General features: G+C 43.4%; 1 protein-coding gene across 10 annotated transcripts in view; it reads right to left on the minus strand.

The window, feature by feature from the left end:
- RBM47 (RNA binding motif protein 47) overlaps window positions 1-24,638 on the minus strand; it is a 90,727-nt gene that overhangs the window by 44,813 nt on the left and 21,276 nt on the right. The window contains exon 1 of one of the 10 annotated variants that reach the window (XM_087875450.1): window positions 23,870-24,100. The exons of 3 other annotated variants lie outside the window; for them this stretch is intronic. The gene's annotated coding sequence lies outside the window, so the exon portion shown is untranslated. Of the gene's footprint in view, window positions 1-5,198; window positions 5,430-5,465; window positions 6,193-23,869; window positions 24,101-24,638 lie in introns of those variants that run through there. 6 more of the 10 variants (XM_087875446.1, XM_034424794.3, XM_087875447.1 and 3 more) reach the window with 6 other exon arrangements.

Genomic DNA, 24,638 nt, shown 5'->3' on the forward strand with positions numbered 1-24,638 from the left:
TGCCCACCGATATGGGTCCATGTGCCACCTGTGGCACACGTGCCATAGGTTCGCCATCACAGCCCTAGACAAATAGCAATGGGGTAATCGTCACTTCATTCATAACATCAGAACAGGGGCCAAGATTTTTCCCCTCACTTGTGGACATCCTCAGTTTTCCTATTCCATTAGCCAACTTGCCATGGCCAACTTGCCACGGTCAACTTGTCATGGCTAACTCACCATGGTCAACTCGTCATGGCCAACTCCCTATAGCCAACTCGTCATGGCCAACTTGTCATGGCTAACTTGCCATGGTCAACTTGTCATGGCCAACTCCCTATGGCCAACTCGTCATGGCCAACTTGTCATGGCTAACTCACCATGGTCAACTCATCATGGCCAACTCCCTGTAGCCAACTCGTCATGGCCAACTTGTCATGGCTAACTCGCCATGGTCATCTCGCCAAGACCAACTTGTCATGGCCAACTCACTACAACCAACTCATCATGGCCAACTCACCATGGCCAACTCGCCATGGTCAACTTGTCATGGCTAATTCACCATGGTCAACTTGTCATGGCCAACTCCCTATAGCCAACTCGCCATGGTCAACTTGTCATGGCCAACTCCCTATGGTCAACTCATCATGGCAACTCGCTATGGCCAACTCATCACGGCCAACTCGCTATGGTCAACTCGCCACGGCCAGCTTGTCATGGCCAACTTGCTACAGCCAACTCATCATGGCCAACTTGTCACAGCCAACTCGCCATGGTCATCTCACCAAGGCCAACTTGTCATGGCCAATTCGCTACAACCAACTCATCATGGCCAACTCACCATGGCCAACTCGTCATGGCCAACTCACCATGGTCAACTCTCCACGGCCAACTTATCACAGCCAATTCATCATGGCCAACTTGCCCCTGTCAACTCATCACCACAGGGTAACAGTTATGCTAATATCAAAGAAATGGCAGAAAAGAATCATTAAAGAAAGGATTCAAAAAGGAGGGACCGAATGAAATGTGAACGATAAAAGGTAAAATATTTTTACATTTATTTTAAATAATGAAATTGAATTGATAAATTCAACAACAGCGAGTTGTCCAATGGCGAGTTGGCCATGTTGAGTTATCCCCTTCCATCTTCCAGAATGGCACGTCTCCTCCACCAAGATGGACCGATTTCAGATTTCGTTATCTTAAAAAAAAACAAAAAAAAAACAGCTCTCCCACAAAATTCTGCCCTGAACCAAAAGTAAGACGGTTATTATGGGTCATCCAGTTGGTGTTATTTTTAGGAACCACTCAGATGAACCTTCTCCAAGATGATCTGTCCCAGGTTTGGACCTTCAGGTTTTCAACGGTGCACTCGTACCGCTGTCATTACGTCCATCTTCTTTGTGTCTATGGAGATTCTCCGCCATCCAGGTCATGGCTCTCCCAAAGGGGCTTTTTCAAGTCAGAACTGAAGAAGCTTCTTGAATGAGAAGCAAAACATCTTCAGGGAAAAACAAAATCCCGTTGCCTTTTGAAAAAGCACCTTTGAGTCCATCTCAGTGGTGAAATGTAAAATTTGTTACTACCGGTTCTGTGGGCGTGGCTTAGTGTGTGGGGGGGTAATATGACTGAGTGGGTGTGGCCAACTTTTTTTTTTTTAACTTTTAAAACCATTTTTTCTACAACCTCTTTGGCCGAAGAGGTTGTAAAAAAAATGCTTTTAAAGCCTCTGACGATCCCAGCTGACTTGCCTGATTGGCAGAAGCTTTTTTCTTTTTTAAAAGCCTCTGACGATCCCAGCTGACTTAGTTTAGTTAGTTTAGTTTATTTGATTTGTATACCGCCCTACTCCCGAAGGACTCAGGGCGGTGAACAGCCAACAATAAAATACATAAATACACAAAATTTAAAAAGCCCGATAAAATCAAATTAAACTTTTTGGCCCAGACAAATTAAAATACCCCAATAATTTAAAAACAGATTAAAATTTACATATTTAAAAAGGGAAGAGATCAGGCCAAGCCTGCTTGATGGAATAATTGCCTGATTGGCAGAAGCTTTTTTCTTTTTTAAAAGCCTCTGACGATCCCAGCTGACTTGCCCGAACGGCAGAGGCTTTTTTTCCTTTTAAAAACATTTTTTCTATAACCTCTATGGCCGAAGAGGTTGTAGAAAAAATGCTTTTAAGAGCCTCTGATGATCCCAGCTGAGCCGCGCGATCATCAGAGGCTTTTTTTTTTTTTTACTTTTAAAAGCATTTTTTCGGCCAAAGAGGTTGTAAAAAAATGCTTTTAAAAATAAAAAAAAGCCTCTGATGATTGTGCGGCTCAGCTGGGCAATGGGGGGGGGAGGGATTTTTGCTACCAGTTCTCCGAACCACTCGCCTCCATCGCTACTGGATGAGGCGATCCGGTCCGAACCGGGAACATTTCACTCCTGGTCCATCTTTTTTGCTACTAGCTATCCCTTCTCTTTCCTTCCATCTTTTAGCCCGAAGAGCTAGGGGTCTTTGCATAATATCTCCAAAAATAAGACCACGATCTTCTATTATGTTACTACGCAATCAGAGCTCCAATTACTATAGAGAGCTCTGCCATTTTTCAGTTACCGGCTTCAACGTTGTAAAAGAATAAAACAAAATGGCTAAACTTCCTTATTTTTTTTTTTTTTTAATCTTGACATGCGATCATGTCAAGCACACCTTAAAAATGAAAGCTCTTTAAAATGGAAAGGAAGGGCATCGGTTTTGCTAACGCGCAAAGAAGGTTCGTTTTTGTACAGGTAGTCCTCGATTTACAGCCAGGGTTGAGGCCAACATTTCTGTTCCTAAGTGAGACATTTAAGCGAATTGTTAAACAAATCCCCTTCAGTTGATAAGTTGGTAGCAAAGTTAAGTGAATCTGGCTTTCCCCTTGACTTGGCTCATCCGAAGGTCACAAAAGGGGAACTCGTGTGACCCCGGGACACTGCAACCGTCATAAATACAAGTCAGTTGCCAAGCGTCCGAATTTTGATCCCGTGACCATGGGATTGTTACGACGGTTGTAAGTGTGAAAAAAAAGATCATCAGTCATTTTTGGGGTGCCGTTCTAACTTCGGACCGTCACTAAACGAACCGTTGTAAGTAGAGGACCAGTGGTATTTTATTCTGCCTCTCTGTTAAGGAACCCAGTGTGTTTTTTTGCCTGTCTCAAAACATACAATGAGCTTCAAGGCCAAAGGGAAGTATTAACCAAAGACACCCAAATTCTCCTCCAACCTTTTAACCAGAAAGTGGACTCTACACAAAATGTATAGATTACTGCCTTTGCAGTTAACTAAAGTTAGGATTTTTATTTTACATTTCCATGTTAATAATGGGATTTTTTTAAAAAAAACAAACCAACCGATTTTTTAGGCCGTTGTAGGCCTAAAATCTTTGGAAGCAAACGTAAGAAATTTGCTAGCTCGCAAATAAACAAACTCAAAAGGCCCACAAACTCGGTTAGAAAAAAAACAGCCTGTACTTCCAAAGAAATAACACAATACAACAAACTTAGTTTGCAACAGGGATGGCTAACCTTTTTGCCATCGCGTACCAAAAGCGGGGGGAGCGCGGGGGGGGGTCTCGTGCGTGTGTGCCCACACCCATAATTATATGTGCCCTGCCTCCCAAGCATGCGTGTGAAACACCCCCCAAGTGCTCCCCCAGCTTTTGGCACGCGATGGCACGGTGTGCCCGGTAGGCCCGTTTTTTGCTCTCCCCAGGCTCCAGAGCCTCTCTAGGAGCCTGGGGAGGGCAAAAACAGCCTTCCCTATCCTCCCGGAAGCCTCCGGAGGCTGGAAATGGCCCATTTCCCTACTTCTGGTGGGCCCAGAAGGCCCGAAAATTAGCTGGCCGGCGCGCACATGTGCGCCCGAGCTGAGCTCATGTGCCCACCGATATGGGTCCCCGTGTCACCTGTGGCACACATACTATAGGTTCGCCATCACAGCTTTGCAACCTTAAACACTTTAACTGGGAAATAAGTCGTCATATTTACTACCAGAGGGGTTCATGTAGAGCGTAGACAGTTGTAGCTGAACTTGAAAAAGCTAAGCAGAGTCAGGTTTGGTGAGTTCTTGGATGGGAGACAGGGGTTGTGAGCAAAAGAGAAGCCAACCTCAAATCATCTCTATTTTGATGCCAAGCCAGCGGCACAGGCTTATCCACGTTCGTCAAGAGTCAACTCAAACAAAGCTTTCCCTTTTAAAACACTTCTAAGACCCCATTGTGCGATTTCTCTCCTAAACCCACTTTAATTCTTCTGATTGCCACTTTTCAAAACCGTATCATTGTGGTTTTCAGTTATGCACTTCCAAATCCCGGCCGAAAGATTTCTAAAAACGTTAAGCAGGACTCGTTCGCACGTTCCTCTCCTTTTCCCATACGGAAATTCTAAAAACAGGCAGAAACGCAGCTGATCAAAACAAACGTGTCAAAATTTCAGATGGAAACGCCTTCCACTCAAAGCTTCATTTCTTTTTGATAATACTTTGCTTTAAGGGCACGCTAATCATATTCTTTAAGATACAACGTTATGGAAAAACGTCATTTTTTTAAAAAAAAACTCGTATTATTTCAATCTGGGTGCTACCCGTTCTAAACAATCTGACTGACAGTTTGAAACAGCCAAAAAGAAAATAAAAAGCGAGGAAAAACAAATAAAGGAAAATGCGCTGTTCGATATATCAATTGTGGTCATGAAACAATCGCACGACATTTTTTCCCAGGCAATAGAAATTCTGAACTTTTGCCCAAAGCAAAAGTTCTATAATCTACTGTACCGGCAAGAAAGAGACAGAGAGAAAAACACACAGACAAGAAAATTCAGGAATAGAAAAATAAATCTCTGCTTGATTGGTAGTGCATTTATAAAACAGCAACGCAAACCAGCGTGAGCAAGTTACAAATCAGAGTTCTGCCTTCGTCAGATATAATGGCTATGATAGGGATCTCAAAATTTACAAAAAAATAATCATACTACATATACGGCGAGAGACGTTATGCAAGCTACCTAATCTATATCTTACGGCATGCGATGGAGTCTCCAATTACGAGCAAAACATCCTCTAAGAAACTTTTCTTACGATCGTTGGGAGGTTCAATTCCATTAAATCCACCACCCCCATCCCCCGTTAATACGTTCCCAGAAACTGCAGATTTGAACGCTTCTGCTGGACCGAAAGATTACCTAGCAAAAACCTGGTACTGAATTCAGCTGCAAACTTCATTCAGGTGACAAAACAAAACAAAAAGGTATATTAAAAAAAAAAAATAATAATCACAACCGTAGACTCTCGGTGGACTTCTGTAAATCAAGTTCTTTTCCTTTTATTTCAGAAGCAGAGGTGGTGATTGCATTATTTCGAATTCTGGCTGGGCCAACGACACCCCTCCATCCCTGATTCTCAAAAAGAAGGGGAGGGGGGGGAAAGAAAGAAAAATATTACAACCGTACCTGCTAAGTAACTGGCCTTCGTCTGCTCACGTACATTCGTTGTTTCTCCTCCCACTTCAGCCAGTGGCAGTGAAATGCCCTTCAAATCTATGGCTGGCTGAGTTTTGTAAATGTTTTACAAGACGCTCACCAGCCTCTCCGTCCCACCCTTCATGCAAACACAGGAGCGCACAGGATCTAAGGCAACAAAAGCAACGCAACCTTGCAGGCAGGTAACACAAACAGAGCAAGGACTTTGAGTCGAAGGCTGCAGGGCGAGGTAACCATAAAGAGGGGGGGGGAAAAAGGATGATTCAAATTATTCCCACCTAATCCTCGGACGCAAAGTGGGGTCACTTATTTCTCGTCGTTGGATCGGTTCTGAAGCCGAGACACGTTGGACTCGGGGAAAAAAAAAATCCGATCAGGACTCATGAAGGGGTCGCTAGCAGATTTCCTAATAAATCTACGCTCAGACCAAAATATTCATTTTTTTTTTAAAAAAAGCGAGCAATTTGTAATGAACAATCTGAAGGGAGGAAAGGAATGGAGAATAGGAACGGGAACATCAAACTTTCACTGATAAGACACACGCACTTCCCAAATGTGTGTGAGCACACGTGTGCACGCATGTCGCACACACACATACACACACACACATGCACACACGTGTTTTCCGATAAGGCGGTCTGTTTTCCTTCACTGCCAGTTTTCCACGTCTGCTACCCCACGTTAAAACTCTACCACCTTCGAACCAGACTTTCTGCATTCCATTCTGGTTAAAAATTACACAAAAGAGAACAGAAACTCGCACCGCTGGTATCCCGAGAGAATCTGAAACGACAAAGTCCTCGCGGCAGGCCAAAGATCAACCTTCCTCAAACTGATCTCCTCAAACTCAAAGGTTTAGCCCAGTGGTGGGATTCAAATAATTTAACAACTGGTTCTCTGCCTTAATGATTTCTTCCAACAACCAGTTCGCCAAACTGCTCAGAAAGTTAACAACCGGTTCTCCCGAAGTGGTGCGAACCAGCTGAATCCCATCACTGATTTAGCCCCCGTAATACCCAGCCAGGACTTAGATTGGCAGCCCAATCCACCAGGAAGGTACCAGATTCCGGGAGAAGATCTTCTGATCAAGTTAGATAGAATAGAATAACAGAGTTGGAAGGGACCTTGGAGGTCTTCTAGTCCAACCCCCTGCTTAGGCAGGACACCCTACACCGCTTCAGAGAAATGGTTATCCAACATCTTCTTAAAAAACTTCCGGTGTTGGAGCATTCACAACTTCTGGTGGCAAGTTGTTCCACTGGTTAATTGTTCTCACTGCCAGGTCGGACCTTATTCAGTTCATTCATTCATTCATTTTATTGATCAGCAGCGTTTCAGAAACAAATTGTTACTGAAATTTGATCAAAGCAATTTAAAATGGGATTGGATTAAATACAATTTAAAATGAAGTTGGAATAAAATACAGTCTAAAATGAAATTGGAATAAAATACAGTCTCAAATGAAACTGGAGTAAAACACAATAATTTAAAGATTTCGATAAAATGTGATAAAATTATATTTCGGTGTCACCCCTACAATCTACCCCAATCAGTCCCACATCTGCAGATGTCAACCGAACTATTTTGCTGAAGTACCGTGCTGTGTTAAATGTTATTTTCAGATTCTGGCCGCATGTAAGATAAGTTGTTTTGATATAGGGGTCCCAATGGGTCATTCCTTTGGTATAGAGACCAAGTTGGCTCTTGTTCAGCTGGCAAGTGACACCATCAAAAAAATCCAGAGATGGTCACATTCCATGAATGGAGACCACCCCAACGTCATCAACGGATTGAGTACAAATATCTACAATCCTAGCTCAAGTCAAAAGCTGAGAAATTAGAAGTGGGAAATAAATGTACGGCAGGAACAAGAACATACCCAGATGCATTGTATCAGTGGTGGGTTCGGACCGGTTCACAAGAACCGGTAGTAAAACCAGTGGGAGGCTCCGCCCACTGCCCCGGATGTTGTCATAGGTGATCTGCACAAGTTTGCGCGAGTGATCCCGTTGCGAACCAGTAGTAAAGATAAATAGAACCCACCCCTGCATTGTATCATATCTTAACCAAGACGAAGCATCCCAAAAATACAATTTACGGAAAAGATAAACCAATCCAAGCTAATTCTGATCTGTCAGCCGCATCCATTGCAGTTGAAACTCAAAACCTATAGCTAATCTACAGTTAATCTCAGCTTGAGACCTCACACTTTGTTGGACTACTATGACATCCCTAAGCCTCCTCCTGGGCCCACAATGGATAACTGACGGAGCCAATGGAAGTTGTAGTCTGACGCACCAGGGGTGAAATCCAGCAGGTTCTGACAGGTTCTGGAGAACCGGTAGCAGAAATTTTGAGACGTTCGGAGAACCGGCAAATACCACCTCTGGCTGGCCCCACAGTGGGATAGGAATGGAGATTTTGCAATATCCTTCTCCCTGGAGTGGGGAGGGAATGAAGATTTTGCAGTATCCTTCTTCTGCCACGCCTACCAAGCCACACCACGCCCACCAAACCACGCCCACAGAACCAGTAGTAAAAAAAATTTAGATTTCACCACTGTGACGCACGTATATGAGGATGCGGCTTGAGCTTACTCCAAGCACCCCCCCAGCTTCCTTCAAGCTCTGCAGAGATATTCCCCCCACCTCGCTTGTGAGATTGTTGCCATATTTAAGCCACAAAACTATTCCCAAGCAAAACAAGACTCCCTCGGCGTTCCAAAGCTGTTATCACAGCGACACAAATAGCCGAAAGGTAATTTTGTTATTAAGAAGGCCAAGGGTGGGGAGTCCTCTGACCTACTGAATATTTGAGTTTTAGATGTCCTCCTTGACCCAGTCCGCAAACTGTCCAAGGGAAACACAGGATATAGAATCATAGTGTTGGAAGGGAATCTTGGAAGTCTTCTCGTCCGACTAGGGGTGAGCTGCTGGGGGTTCGGTAGAACCTCTAGCTAAGATTCTGTGCAGTTAGGAGAACCCCCAAATCCCACTCCTGGCTGGCCCCGCCCACCCCACCCCTCCCAGGAGTCCCCACGCGGCCCATTTTGGACGCAGGTAAGTACAGGGCACACGCGGAGTCTCAGGGAGGGTGAAAAACAGGCCTACTGAAAGTTTGCGAAGGCCGGAAACGGGCCCATTTCTGGCCTCCGGAACCTGGGGAGGCTGTTTTTGCCCTCCCGGATGCTCAAGAAAAGCCTCTGCAGCCCGGGGAGGGAAAAAACACCCCCCCATCATGGTGCAGGAGGCCGACGAAGGCCCTGCACCATAGCCACGCCCACCCAGCAACCGGGCAGAGAACCCCTTGCTAAAATTTTTGAAGCCCACCCCTGAAAGCGGTACTATCATTTCACATGATCTAGAAACTATCCCTCCGTAGATACAACCTAGGACTGCATTAGGCTTTTTAGCAAGGATAGGGGTAGAAAAGAGACGTGATATGGCGCCTGCTTATCCCTAAGGTTACTCCAGGGATGTGAGCTGTGAGCACAGCAGTTATCTTTTCACTTATCTAGTAAACCTTTGGGCTAGCAGGCGCCAAAAAAACCCATCGTAGGCAATGGTGGTATTCAACCGGTTCGATCCGGTTCGGGCGAATCGGTAGTGGCAGCTGCGGGAGGCTCCGCCCACCTGCCCAGATGTCCTCACGTCCTGTTTTTGACGCTCTACGTGCGCGCAGAAGGCTCTGCCGATGCGCGGAGGTGGTGCGTGCTCATATTTGCGAACCGGTAGCGAAGTTAAGTGAATACCAGCCCAGTTTAAAAATCCGATATTAATCTAGAAACCGGAAGAAATGAAAGGAGCGTTAAAGAACCTGTCCTTGAAACTATCAATGCCTCCTTAAACCAGGAACTGAATTTTTTTTTTTTTTAAAGCACATTGCAAGTCAGGAGTTGTATACGTTGGGTGGCCCTTCCCTGCCTTCTGGTTGCACTGATGTGACATCAATGAAAAGATAATCTCCCAGCTCACAAGAGTAGAGGGAGATTTTGCATATCCACAAACACTCCCTTGCGAGCAGGAACTGGGTGGCGGAAGGGTCTAGTAGAGGTTGCAACAAGGAGGAGGTTTAAAAACTCCACCCGCAAGACGCTACAAGCAGGATACTAGCGGGACATGGGAGGGGAGGGAGAAAAGAGAGACAGAGGCAGAAATGAAATGAAATGAGAAGAGGAAAGGGACATGAGGAGGAAGGCAGGAAATTTAAGCAAACACAAAAAAACCCCCGCAAACAATCCACTCCCACAGGCTGTAACCATGCAAATTCTGAAGGAATATTTGGATTTTTTTTTTTTAAAAAAAAGTCATTTTGTAAAACACTAAAGCATTGCTTTAAAGATGGGAAGGTTTTGTAGAGAAAATTTTCACTCCCAAGGTGCTGAGTCCAACATTTCCGTTGCCAAGTGAGACCTCGGTCCAGTGAATTCCGCTCCATTTTACGACCTGTCTTGTCACCGTTGTTAAGCAAATCGCCGCATGCGACACGGTCATTAACTGAATCTGGCTTCCCTGTTGCCGTTTCTTGTCAGAAGGTCGTAAAAAGGGGGATCGCCTGACCCCGGGATGATGCCACCGTCATAAAGATGAGCCAGTGGCCAAGCCTTTTCAAATTTTGATCGCTTGACCAAGGGGACGCTACGACAGTCGTAAGTGTGAAAAAGGGTCATAAGACACTTTTGTAACTTTGAACGGTCACTAAACGAATTGCTGTTAAGTCGAGGACTGCCTCTATTCCTTTGGCTAATTTGGGCACCCCGACATCTTCCACAGGAAAGTGAAAATATCCTGCGCAGATGAGATTCAGTTTTGCAGCTGGAGAGGATCCAGAGCTATTCTAGAAAAGCCAAATCACTTAATATGTGAACTATCCTCCGGCATTCAAATAGCAGAGATTATTTTCAGATGAACCTTATTCCATGGTGACCACATGACGATGTCCACGTGGTATTTTTTGTAACATCACCTGAGTGATTATTGGGATAAGGATTCTTGTGGGATAACTTTATTTTTATTTTTCAATTCAGGGAAACAAAACCTTTTGGATGCTTCTGCTGGTCTCCTATTCAACCCTAACCCAGTCCTAATCTTTTGAAAGATCAACCAAAATCAGAATCGTTTTGTTGATGGAATTCAAAAGATGCCTGCATGTATCTCTTGAATAGTTCATCCATCCATCCATCCATCCATCCATCCATCCATCTATCCATTCAACCAAAATCAGAATGGTTTTGTTGATGGAATTCAAAAGATGCTTGCATGTATCTCTTGAATAGTTCATCCATCCATCCATCCATCCATTCAACCAAAATCAGAATGGTTTTGTTGATGGAATTCAAAAGATGCTTGCATGTATCTCTTGAATAGTTCATCCATCCATCCATCCATCCATCCATTCAACCAAAATCAGAATGGTTTTGTTGATGGAATTCAAAAGATGCCTGCATGTATCTCTTGAACAGTTCATCCATCCATCCATCCATCCATCCATCCATTCAAAATCAGAATTGTTTTCTTGATGGAATTCAAAAGATGCCTGCATATATCTGTTGAACAGTTCATCTATCCATCCATCCATCCATCCATCCATCCATCCATCCATCCATCCATCCATTCAACCAAAATCAGAATGGTTTTGTTGATGGAATTCAAAAGATGCCTGCATGTATCTCTTGAACAGTTCATCCATCCATCCATCCATCCATCCATCCATCCATCCATCCATCTATCCATTCAACCAAAATCAGAATTGTTTTGTTGATGGAATTCAAAAGATGCCTGCATGTATCTATTGAACAGTTCATCCATCCATCCATCCAACCAAAATCAGAATGATTTTGTCGATGGAATTCAAAAGATGCTTGCATGAATCTGTTGAACAGTCCTTCCGTCCATCCATCCATCCATCCATTGATATATTGCCCTTGGTGCTCTCTGAGCTTGGTTCTTGCAGATGTTTCATTACCCAAACTAAGTAACATTATCAGTTAGGAGGGAGTGGGGTGTGTGGAGAGGAAGAGGAGGAGGAAGACAAGGAGGAGGGAGAAGATGAAAGGACTGTGGAGTCCTTGGTGCTCTCTGAGCTTGAAGAAGTTTCACGATGGAGGAGGAGGAGGTGGTGGAGGAGAAGGAGGAGGAGGAAAGGGGTTGTGGAGTCCTTGGTGTTCTCTGAACTTGGTTGTTTTCATGCAGATATTTCATTACCCAACTAGGTAACATCATCAGTGCTAGAAGGGAGTGGGGTTTGTGGGGAGGAGGAGGAGAGGAGGAGCAGGAGGAGGAAGGGGGAAAGGATTATGGTTTCCTCGGTGCTCCCTAAGTTTGGTGGTTTTCATACAGACATTTCATTACCAAACTAGGCAACATCATCAGCGCTAGAGGGGAGGAGGGTTGGCTCTCTGTTGATAGACAGTGCCTTGTCCTGTCAATGTAGTGGGACTGTTTTTGGTGATTCCTTGATTAGCCAATCAAAAAGCTACAAGACCACAGTATCTCCTGATCAGCAATCAACACCCAGGTAAGCAGAGATTAACACCAAGGTTAACACTAAATCAACGCTCAAAGAAGTAAACAACACCCCAGTCAAGGAACTACCAATTCAGATGAACAAGCTAAAAGTAAACAACAGCCTAACCAACCGTTCTCACCAACACTGATAGGGCAAGCCACTAGTATATAAAAGGAGAGCAAACCCTACTCCCGCTCCAGCACTGATTATATGACCTAGCTGGGCCATGAGATGTTTGCAAGAAAACAACAAGCTTGGAGAGCACCAAGGACCCCAACTCTTTTCTTCCCCTTTGGCATTTCTAATTGTAAAGTTGCCCAGAGTTGTTGGCAGTCAGTTGGTCTACAAACTGTAAGCAGAAATGAATAAATGCGGCGCTCAAGAAACTTTTCACAACGAAGGGTGGAGCAGTAATTTGATAATCAACAACATTTTCTTGATAGGCAGAAGGTACCAAATTCAGTCCTTGGACTTTCTTGATAAAACTGGCAAACACTGAAGAGGGAACGTTATCGCCGCACACCCTCGAGTTCCTGATAAGAGGCAACCTATTTAGGTAACAATTAATATTTATTGTTTTATTGTATTATTTTACACTTCCCAGACTCACTTTCCCTGAAATGGGTGGCCTTATAAATTTAATTATATAAGTAGTGAGCTGGCTCTCTTATTATGAATATCCCTCTATTCTTTTTTTTTTTCTTGTTTAGTTCTGCCTTTATCATTTATAATGTCTTTAAATAATTATGTATAATGGGTTTTAGGTCATCATTGTTTGAGTGTTATTGTTTTATTGTTCGGTATGCGGCCCAGAGTTGCTTGTCGTAAAAAACGAATCCATATAAATTCGATGAATAAATAAAATAAACTTCCCCGTATTTCTAGGATTTGTCCTGACAAATCATATGAAATCGCCAAGCTTTTTAAAAAGAGATATTTAGCCCTCAAATATTTCATATATTCTTAAAGAGAAGGATATTGTGTGTTTCCCTCCCGGAAAAAAGCACTCTACGGTAAGAAAGATGGGCCAGCGATATAGCAAGATAAAATTCACACCTCACCTTTTTCTTTGATCGCTGACAAAAATGCTAAAGAAAGTCACACTGACAGGAATTCCAGCCCACATTTGAAAAAGAGTGATCTGTCCCCCAAAATAGTCATGTCCAGCTTCATAACAGTGGTCCTTCAACTGCATCTCTTGAAATCACTGGTGAGGACTTCTGCACCTTCAGGATCTAGGTAGACCTTCATAGCAATGGTCCTTCAACTGCATCTCTTCAAACCCATGGTGAGGACCTCTGCACCTTCAGGTCCAGGTAGACCTTCATAGCAATGATCCTTCAACTACATCTCTTCAAACCCATAGTGAGGATCTCTCCACCTTCAGGATCTAGGTAGACGTTTATAGCAGTGATCCTTCAACTGCATCTCTTGAAATCCCTGGTGAGAACTTCTGCACCTTCAGGATCTAGGTAGACCTTCAGAGCAATGGTCCTTCAACTGCATCTCTTCAAACCCATGGTGAGGACCTCTGCGCCTTCAGGTCTAGGTAGACGTTTATAGCAGTGGTCCTTCAACTGCATCTCTTGAAATCCCTGGTGAGGACTTCTGCACCTTCAGGATCTAGGTAGACCTTCATAGCAATGGTCCTTCAACTGCATCTCTTCAAACCCATGGTGAGGACCTCTGCACCTTCAGGTCCAGGTAGACCTTCATAGCAATGATCCTTCAACTACATCTCTTCAAACCCATAGTGAGGATCTCTCCACCTTCAGGATCTAGGTAGACGTTTATAGCAGTGATCCTTCAACTGCATCTCTTGAAATCCCTGGTGAGAACTTCTGCACCTTCAGGATCTAGGTAGACCTTCAGAGCAATGGTCCTTCAACTGCATCTCTTCAAACCCATGGTGAGGACCTCTGCACCTTCAGGTCTAGGTAGACGTTTATAGCAGTGGTCCTTCAACTGCATCTCTTCAAACCCATAGTGAGGATCTCTCCACCTTCAGGTCTAGGTAGACGTTTATAGCAGTGGTCCTTCAACTGCATCTCTTGAAATCCCTGGTGAGGACTTCTGCACCTTCAGGATCTAGGTAGACCTTCAGAGCAATGGTCCTTCAACTGCATCTCTTCAAACCCATGGTGAGGACCTCTGCGCCTTCAGGTCTAGGTAGACGTTTATAGCAGTGGTCCTTCAACTGCATCTCTTCAAACCCATAGTGAGGATCTCTCCACCTTCAGGTCTAGGTAGACGTTTATAGCAGTGGTCCTTCAACTGCATCTCTTGAAATCCCTGGTGAGGACTTCTGCACCTTCAGATCCATGGTGAGGACCTTTGCACTTTTAAGTGTAGGTGGACCTTCATAACAATGCTCCTTCAAGTGCATCTCTTCAAACCCATGGTGAGGACCTCTGCACCTTCAGGTCTAGGTAGACCTTCATAGCAGTGGTCCTTCAACTGCATCTCTTCAGATCCATGGTGAGGACGTCTGCACCTCCAAGTCTAGGTAGATCTTCATAACAGAGCTCCTTCAACTGCATCTCTTCAAACCCATGGTGAGGACCTCTGTATCTTCACATCTAGGAAGATCTTTGTTTGCTTATTGCATGATTCCTCGGCTAATAACAGGATTGGCAACTCTGCAAATAGTGCTGAGGTCAAGTCAAGTCAACTCCATCTCTGGACTTTCTGTCTTCTACCTGAGGTCACCAAAGTTGTTTTTTAATCCCAGCTGAAGCTGGTCCAACCCCAAAGTTCTCCAGCTCACTTTCATCTTCTACTTTTATTACGATTCTAAAGATAACCGAGGCTTCCCTGATTTTAACCCCAGAGATGTCCTGTTTAGTGACCAGCCTCAGATCCACTTGGGTCAGCCAAATTCCTGAGGAACAAAAGAAAACCTCTCCAACTTTGAGTTCCTATGGTCGCCAAAAATGGTTTTCCCTCCCCTCAATTCTGGTTGGCCTTGTGATTTCAATTCTGCATAAGGGTTTGGCTTTATGTAGACAAATTTCTGGGAATTTGGCCCTCAAAACATCTGGAGAACCCAGATTGGCAAAGGTCCCATTAGTTAATTGCTCTTGATCTTCCAGCAACTACTGCTTGTAGAACCTCTTTCAGAAGAAAAATCTGTTTTTAATTTAAACATTCAAGAGCCCTCTCAATAAACGCTGGTTTTTTTCATCTCCAGGGGCAGGTAGAAAATTATATACCCTGAAACTCAGGAATCGCAGAAGAGCCGTTTCATAACTTCTCTCCAGAAGCCACCAAACCTGTTTTTACCGGTGCTTTAAGTCTTGCACCATCGTGCCACGTAGGGTCATACTAAGAGCAAGTAGAATATTTTAAACGATCGAGGCTGATCATTTTCTTTTTTTTTTTCTTTTTCTGGAAAAAGTTCAAACTTTGCCAAACATTTCTCTCGCATTTGGGAAAGCAAGGTAACCGCGCTGCGTCTTGCTGTCAGACAGGCAAGTCCTCAAACTTACGGCCACCATTTATGTTGCTCAGTGAGAAATCTGTTAAGGGAATTTTGCCCCATTCTGCCACTTTTCCTTAACAGTTGTTTAAGTTAGCAACACCGTCGTTAAATGAAATCTGGCTTCCCCATGGATTTTGCTCGTCCGAAGGTCGCAAAAGGGACGATGCAACCGTCATAAATGTGAATCCATTGTCAGGAGCCTGGTTTAGCTCAACAGACAGAAGCACTGTAATTTAACACCAGCTGTCTGCAATTAAAGTAAGTTCGAATCTCACCAAGGCTCAAGGTTGACTCAGCCTTCCATCCTTTCTAAGGTAGGTAAATTGAGGACCCGGTTTGTGGGGGCAATAAGCTGACTTTGTATAAATATACAAAAGTATGAAGGCTATTGCTTAACGCACTGTAAGCCGCCCTGAGTCTCCGGAGAAGGGCAGCATATAAATCAAATTAAAAAATAAATAAAAAAATAAAAAATCCAAATATAAATTACTTGACCACAAGGAGGGTCATAAGGGTGAAAAATGGTCGTAAGTCACTTTTTTCCCCAAGTGCCATTATAACTTCGAACGGTCCCTAAATAAATCGCCGTAAGTCGAGGACCACCTGTAAGTGAACCCCGGAAAGTCCTTTATTTGAAACCTGGATGCCATAAAGTAATTCTATCAAAATATCTAAATAGTTCACGCATTTGGTGAAAGGTGGGGAAAAAAAATCCAGACATTTAATTCATCGCATCTGTTTGTTTCCGTGGGATAATTCAGAGAAAACCTGGGAACAACCTGACCGATAAGAATTAAACTTCATAATCTTATTCTCAAATATATAAGAACAAATAGAGGATGTGTGGAATTACCCCCAGTTAATTAGGTATTTTTAAGTCACTGGAGCAGAAAATGACAGACACTGGACATTTCCGTAGATTTATAACTATCCATGCCCTGCAAGCAAGAATAATTTGAGGTAATTGTTAGTTTGATGCTCGTTGAAACGGAGAAGGAAGTTGTTTACTGAGCAGAATAATTAATATTTTTGCCTGCGTAATTTGAACCAAGGCAAGCCGATTGCTTTTTCCTCTAGCCCAGGGCTCTGCAACTTTAAACATTCAAAGAGCCATTTGGATCCGTTTCCCACAGAAAAGAAAACACCGGGAGCCACAAAAACCCTTCCCGTGCCTGACTATTTCTTGAGCAGCCACAAAACTAGCATATGTAGTTGAATTAAACGTTCTGTTTTCTTCTGAAACTTTTCTTTTCTTGGATTTATCCATGGTTGGCCTACTGGGGGGGCTGAAAAGCTCAATAATCGTGTGCCGGCAGGCGGTTGTGACGCATATTTTGAGTGACACGGAGCCACAGCAGAGGGGCTCCAGAGCCATAGGTTGCTGATCCCTGCTCTAGGCTGCCGAAGAATAAAGAAAGACAATTTGGTTTTGGCGGTTAAGGCACCGGGGTAGAAAGTGGGAGTTCTAGTCCTGCCTTGGTCCTGAAAGTTGCCAGAAGCCTGTGAATTTTAGCCCCGCCTTAACCATGAAAGCCGGTTGGGTGACTTTGGGCCAATTACCAGGAGACGGTGAGTTCTAGTCCCGCTGCTTTAGGCATGACAGGCAGTTGAGTGATTTTGGGTCAGTCACTCACTCTGAGCCCAACCCTCCCACCTCACAGAGTTGTTGTCGTGGGGAAAATAGGAGGAGGGAGGGATGTTTGATATGTTCGCCGTCTTGAATTATTTGTAAAAATAACACAGGGTGAGAGATAAATGGTAGAGAGACAGATAGCTAGATGACAGATAGCTAGATGATAGATAGAAGATAGATAGATAGATGACAGATAGCTAGATGATAGATAGAAGATAGATAGATAGATAGAAGATAGCTAGATGATAGATAGATAGATAGAAGATAGATGATAGATAGATAGATATAATGACAGATAGACAGAAAGAAAGAGAGGTAGATGATAGATATATGGATTAATATATCCATATATTAGATATAATATATTAGATAGAGATAGATAGATAGATAGATAGATAGATAGATAGATAGATAGAGAGAGAGAGAGAGAGAGAGAGAGAGAGAGAGAGAGAGAGAGAGAATGGATGGAGATAGATAGACAGACAGACATGATAGATAGATAGATAGACAGACAGACATGATGATAGACAGACAGACAGACAGAGACGATGATAGATAGACAAACCTGATGATAGGCAGACAGACAGACAGACAGACAGACAGAGATGATGGTAGGCAGACCTGATGACAGACAGACAGACAGACAGAGATGATGATAGATAGACAAACCTGATGATAGACAGACAGACAGACAGACAGACAGACAGACAGACAGACAAGATATGATGATAGACAGACAGAGCTGATGATAGACAGACAGACAGACAAACAGACAGACAAGACATGATAATAGACAGACAGACAGACATGATGATAGACAGACAGACAGACAGACAGAGATGATGATAGATAGACAGACAGGCAGGCAGGCAGACAGACTGACTGTGAGGAGTGTCCTAATAGGAGGCCGCCAAAACCAGAAATCCGTCTACAACAAAACTTCTGAAGGAAGAAGAGCAACAGAAAATCCTCCTTATCTAAAACACCTGAATTAAGCCGATGCCTAGAAAGATCCATGGGCTGTTCCAAAACTCCCATTCCCGAGAAGACGGCCAAGGCATCAAAGGCGTTGGAGCCCTCACAACCGAGCCTGGAAGACCAGAGGCAGAAAGGGCCTCGGCAAAGCATCTCCCAGCGGCCCCTCCCCTTGACTCGAAAAACAAAATATCGGCTCCCTTATCAGGAAATTCTGGCTTCCCCTTCATGGCTTTCTACCGTGCGGTTCCAGTTCAGCGGCTTGGGGCCTGACCGTCTTCGCAGGACCAGACGGAATGGTTGCAATCCAGAGGTTCAGCAGGTTTTTCTTCAGCAGGGTTTGAAAAAGAGTAATTTAAGAGAGGTGACCAGCCATTATTTTTTTCTTTCGTTTTGTTTTGTAGGCTCACCTGGGTTGGGAGTTACAACTAGGATTACATAGTTCTACATTTACTTATACACACACACACACAAACACATCTATCTATCTATCTATCATCCATCCATCCATCTATCCATCCATCTACCTACCTACCTATCATCTACCTACCTATCATCTATCTATCTATCTATCTATCTATCTATCTATCTATCATCCATCCATCCATCTATCCATCCATCTACCTACCTATCATCTACTCACCTACCTACCTATCATCTACCTACCTATCATCCATCCATCCATCCAACTATCTATCTATCTATCTATCTATCTATCTATCTATCTATCATCCATCCATCCATCTATCCATCTACCTACCTACCTATCATCTACCTACCTATCATTCATCCATCCATCCATCCATCCATCCATCCATCCATCCATCCATCCAATCTATCTATCTATCTATCTATCTATCTATCTATCTATCTATCTATCTATCTATCTATCTATCTACCTATCTATCATCTATCTATCTATCTATCTATCATCTACCTACCTATCATCCATCCATCTATCCATCCATCTACCTACCTACCTATCATCTACTCACCTACCTACCTATCATCTACCTACCTATCATCCATCTATCTATCTATCTATCTATCTATCTATCTATCTATCTATCTATCTATCTATCTATCATCTACCTACCTACCTATCATCTATCTATCTATCTATCTATCTATCTATCTCTATCTATCTGTCTGTCTGTATGTCATATCTATCTATCTATCTATCCATCCATCTACCTACCTACCTATCATCTACCTACCTATCGTCTATCTATCTATCTATCTATCTATCTATCTATCTATCTATCTATCTATATCTGTCTGTCTGTCTGTCTGTCTGTATGTCATATCTATCTATCTATCCATCCATCTACCTACCTACCTATCATCTACTCACCTACCTACCTATCATCTACCTACCTATCATCCATCTATCTATCTATCTATCTATCTATCTATCTATCTATCTATCTATCTATCTATCTATCTCTATCTATCTATCTGTCTGTCTGTCTGTATGTCATATCTATCTATCTATCTATCTATCCATCCATCTACCTACCTACCTATCATCTACCTACCTATCATCTATCTATCTATCTATCTATCTATCTATCTATCTATCTATCTATCTCTATCTATCTATCTGTCTGTCTGTATGTCATATCTATCTATCTATCTATCTATCTATCTATCTATCTATCTATCTATCTATCTATCTATCTATCTATCCATCCATCTACCTACCTACCTATCATCTACCTACCTGTTATCTATCTATCTATCTATCTATCTATCTATCTATCTATCTATCTATCTATCTATCTATCTACCCACCTACCTACCTACCTACCTACCTACTTACCCTTCTTTATTCTAATTTAAGGAAACTAATTATAACTAGAAACAGAGTTGCTACTTTTCAATTCCAGTAACGCCTAGCAAAGGTGAAACCCCCCCCCCACAACTTTCCTGAAAATAAATTAAGCCCCTCAATTAAAAACTCCTGTGAAGACTTCTAGATCACCCTTTTACATGCCGAGTCAAACAACCTATTTCTTGAGCAAAAGTTTACGTAAAACGTGACATCGTAACAACCCGGGAGTTTGAGCTTCGTAATCAAATTCAAATGATTTACCTCCTTGCCTGGCAGCATCTGTATGAGCCCTCATCTGGATTTATGGAGCATGTAGGCTCAGACCTGATCAATATTTGGATGGGAGACCACCAGGAAATCTCCTCTAGACCCACTTGAGGCATGGACTCAAGTTGGGTGACTCTGAACCAATCGTCAGAAGACGACGGTGAGTTCTGGTCCCTGCCTTAACCATGAAAGTGGCCGGCTGACTTTGGGACAGTCCCTAGGCGACTGTGAGTTCTAATCCTGCCTTAGGCACGAACGCCAGCTGGGTGACTTTGGACCAGATCCTGTCTCTCAGCCCAACCCCTCACAAGGTTGTTGTGCAGAAACAGGAAGAGGAAAAGGGTATTTGATACGTCTGCCACTTTAAGGTGTTAATAAAAATAATAAAGGTGGGATATGATTAAATAAAATAAATCAAGCCAACAATACTAGTGGAACGTATCAAAACCAGGTTTTTGTTACCAATGCTTTGAGGACCAATTTTTAGAACCTCTCCAAAATACGATGAATTCTACCTCGCAGGGAGGTCAGACGCCAAGTCTTGGAAACAACCTAACCTAACATTAATACCTAAAGAGAGACAAGATATAACGTCAACCAAAAGAAAAAAAATCTATAAACTTAAATTACGGATAGTCCTTGACTTATAACAGTTGACTTGTTGTAATGACATTCGACATTACAACAACACAGGAAAATGTGACTTAGAATAACCCTTTTTCACACTTACGACCGTTGTAGTATCTTCATCGTCATGTGATCAAAAATCAGACGGCCAGCAACTGACTCATAGTTATGACGATTGCCATATCCACGGGGTCACGTGATCCTCCTTTGCGACCTTCTCACCAGCAAAGGCAATGGGGGAACCAGATTCGCTTAACAACCGTGTTTCTAATTTAACCCCTGCAGCGATTCACTTAACAACGGGGACAAAAAAAGTCGTAAAATGGGAGCAAAATTCCCTTAACGACTATCTCACTTAGCAACAGAAATTATGGACACTACTGCGGTCGTCAAACGAGGACGGAATGAATTGAAGCGAATATTTATTTAGCGTGATTTTAGGAGATAAGGCAGAAAAGAATTTTACCCAGAATTAAACTTGGCTGTTGAATAATACCGTATAAGCAGGTTGGTAGCCAAAGCAAAATCGTTGCTAACGATGCTTTAATTTTTCTGTAGCCAACTTCCTTCCTTTGGAAAGGAACAGAAATCCATGATTGACGGGCATTTCAACACTCAGCAAATTGCAAAGCTGTGGTGGATATTTTTCAGGACAGATTGTGATTTAACCACATACTCATGAGCCATCTGCGCATGTGTGCGGTGTCACAAAACACGGCAATTCACTCTCACACACCATCCGCACATGCATGCAACATCAAAAACACATCGATATAGGACGGGATTGCGCCCGAGCAGGTGGGCAGGCAGGCCCACTCACAGATCGCCATTACCGGTTCGCCGGAACTGGTCCGAACCGGCTGAATACCCCCTCTGCTTATGACTGTTGCAGTATCTCCATGTTCCCGTAATAAAAAATCAGACGCTCAGCAACTGACTCATAGTTATGACGGTTTCCCGTGTCCCGACAACACGGCAATTCGCTCGCGTGCACTATCCGCAAATGCACGTGGCGTCAAAAACACAGTAATATAGAACAGAATTGCTCCCAGGCGATTTGTCCGAACCGGCTGAATACCACCTCTGACTGGATGCCTGAAACAAACTTCTGAAGCTGCTTCATCTCAGAATTACCTTCCCATAGACGTCAATCGTTCGTACACTAGCTAGAGCGGAGGTGAGAAGGTCATTCTGGTTCCGAAAAGTCTTTTGCTAGGACTGCCTGCCTCAGGTTTTGCTCAGAGGAGGAAATCCAGTTTTTTCCCCTCACACCTCCCTACAACAAAGACGGAAGTTGGAGAGCAGGCCAGATCTGCCTTTAGGTCGTTTTACAGAGAATAAAAGGCCTTGAGACTGAAAAGAAAGAAAGAAAGAAAGAAAGAAAGAAAGAAAGAAAGAAAGAAAGAAAGAAAGAAAGAAAGAAAGAAAGAAAGAAAGAAAGAAAGAAAGAAAGAAAGAAGAAACAAAATCCTCCTCTATTTCCTCATTTCTCAAAATAATAGCCTGAGACAATGGAGAACACTTAGTCATCAATTATAAGTGGAACTCTGGAGAAGCTGTTTTTTTTTTTTCTTCTTTTTTCTAAAGAGATGTGGAAATTGTAAGCACAAAATGAGTTTCGTTTTGAATCAAAGTACTTCTCTTCCAGGGAGGCACACTTTTGCGTTCACCCGTTTAAACCCAGCTGCGTGTCAACCAAGACGTTCTACAGCTAAGTTCTTTGGATTTGCTGAGTCACCCTAAGAAGGCGATCACTCAGCTTTCATCTCAAGAACATCGGAACGGTACAAGATTTCCCTGCACACCTAAGTTTGGAATTGAAGTAGGACAGGGGTCAGCAACCTGCGACTCTGGAGCCGCATGTGGCTCTTTCACCCCTCTGCTGCGGCTCCTTGTCACTCAAAATATGCGTCGCAACCGCCAATGTGCGAAACCCACTGGCACACGATTTATTGAGCTTTTCAACCCCATGGATAAATCCAAGAAAAGAAAAGTTTCAGAAGAAAACAGAACATTTAATTCAACTACATATGCTAGTTTGGTGGCTGCTCAAGAAATAGTCAGGCACGGGAAGGGTTTTGTGGCTCCCGGTGTTTTCTTTTCTGTGGGAAACGGGTCCAAATGGCTCTTTGAGTGTTTAAGGTTGCAGACCCCTGAACTAGAGAGTGTTGCCAGTAAAAAACCTGCACGCTCCGTGTAAAAATAAAGCTACGCGCACATCGCAACCACCGCAAACCACCGTACTTAGCAGAAATGGCGAAAATTTCAGAGTATTTGAAGGACTACACCCAAGAAAGATACGTAACGGAATGGAGAAGATGGATTGATTATATTCAAAATAAGTATCAGACAAGAAAATATCAAATAGCTTATGAATGAATGTTAAATTTCAGAAGTATTATATTATCCATAGTGGAGTTAAGGTTTCAGGGGGGGATTTGGTAGTTTAAGAATAGTTAGGTTAATTTAGCTTATGATTGTTAATTGAAATACCCTGCATTTTGCTCTGGGAAGTCTGGGGGGGAGGGTGGGATGTGAAGGGGGGAAGGGGGGTGGGGGGGTGGGGAGGGGAAAAGGGTGGGGGGAATATTGGGGGGGAGAAAACATTTTTTGTAAAACTTTTCAATAATAATAAAAAAAAGAATTACGGTTGAAAAGTCTAAGGCAGGGGTGTCAAACTGAAGGCCCATGGAATGGATCCGCGTCTCAGATTTGGCCCGTGGGGCCGCCCCGGAAACAGCGAAGGACCGACCCACAGTGCCGCTGTCCTCCCGAGTTCTGTTTTCGCCGGCAGAGGATTTGCAGGAGGCCGTCGCGGCCGAAAACGGAGCTCGGAAGGGCCGCTGTGGGCCGTTTTTGCTGGCAGAGCGCTCGGTCTACCACAGGTACCCCCGACACGAGTGAGGTCGAGCTGGCCACACACCCCTGCTCCCCCCCCCAAGGTCAAACACAACTCTGATGCTGCCCTCAATGAAATCGAGTTTGACACACACACACCCCGGTCTAAGGCATTTCGTAGTAGTTTCGTAGTTCTTTCTGTCTTATCTTACCCTCTTCGGGAACGCAGCCGGTTCGGTCTCTTGGACACTGGAACGTTGCAAGTTGCAAATGATCATTTAAAAACTCGGGCAGTAGCTTCTAAACAGCTGAAAAAAATAAAACCCCCAAACTGAAATCAAACCGTAAGGCAATTCAGAGCAAGAATTAAAGCGTTCTGTATTGTGTGTCCAGCTACACTTCCTTCTCTCGCTCGCTCGCTCGCCCGCCTCCACCCAGGCTCTGAATAACTGCTTTTAAAAAATCTCCAGTTTTACAACAGCAACCCACAAAACGTATTTTGAAATCAAATGGATCTGTAAAATATTTCGAGCTTAAGAGCGGAGAAGGAAGAGCCGGAGAGGAATGTTGCAATGAACGTTGACGTGCCGTGAACTATCCAGATCTCCAAGTAACTAAACAGTAGCTCTAAATTGAATATTATAAGGGAAGGGGGAAATGGGGTGACCGTTTGAGCAGAATATTCACTCAATCCAAAAAGGAATTTTAATCAGGCGTATTTTACATATTGGGAGTGGGCTTTCATGTATGTATGTATGTATGTATGTATGTAAAATAGCGGATAGGACTCTGTGCATGTGCAGAAGTTTAAAGCACACAAACTGAAGTCTTACAGACGTTTTATGACCCAAATAGGTAACATCATCAGTGCGAGAAGGGAGCAGGGGTCGCTCTCTGTTTGTATAGAACTGGCTTGTATACGGGGAGTCCTCGATTTATGACTAATAGTTGAGCCCGAAATTCAGGTTGCTAGGTGAGAAA

The sequence above is a fragment of the Pantherophis guttatus genome, chromosome 8 (genome assembly GCF_059756535.1).
Source record: "Pantherophis guttatus breed Tessera chromosome 8, ASM5975653v1, whole genome shotgun sequence".
NCBI lineage: Eukaryota > Metazoa > Chordata > Lepidosauria > Squamata > Colubridae > Pantherophis > Pantherophis guttatus.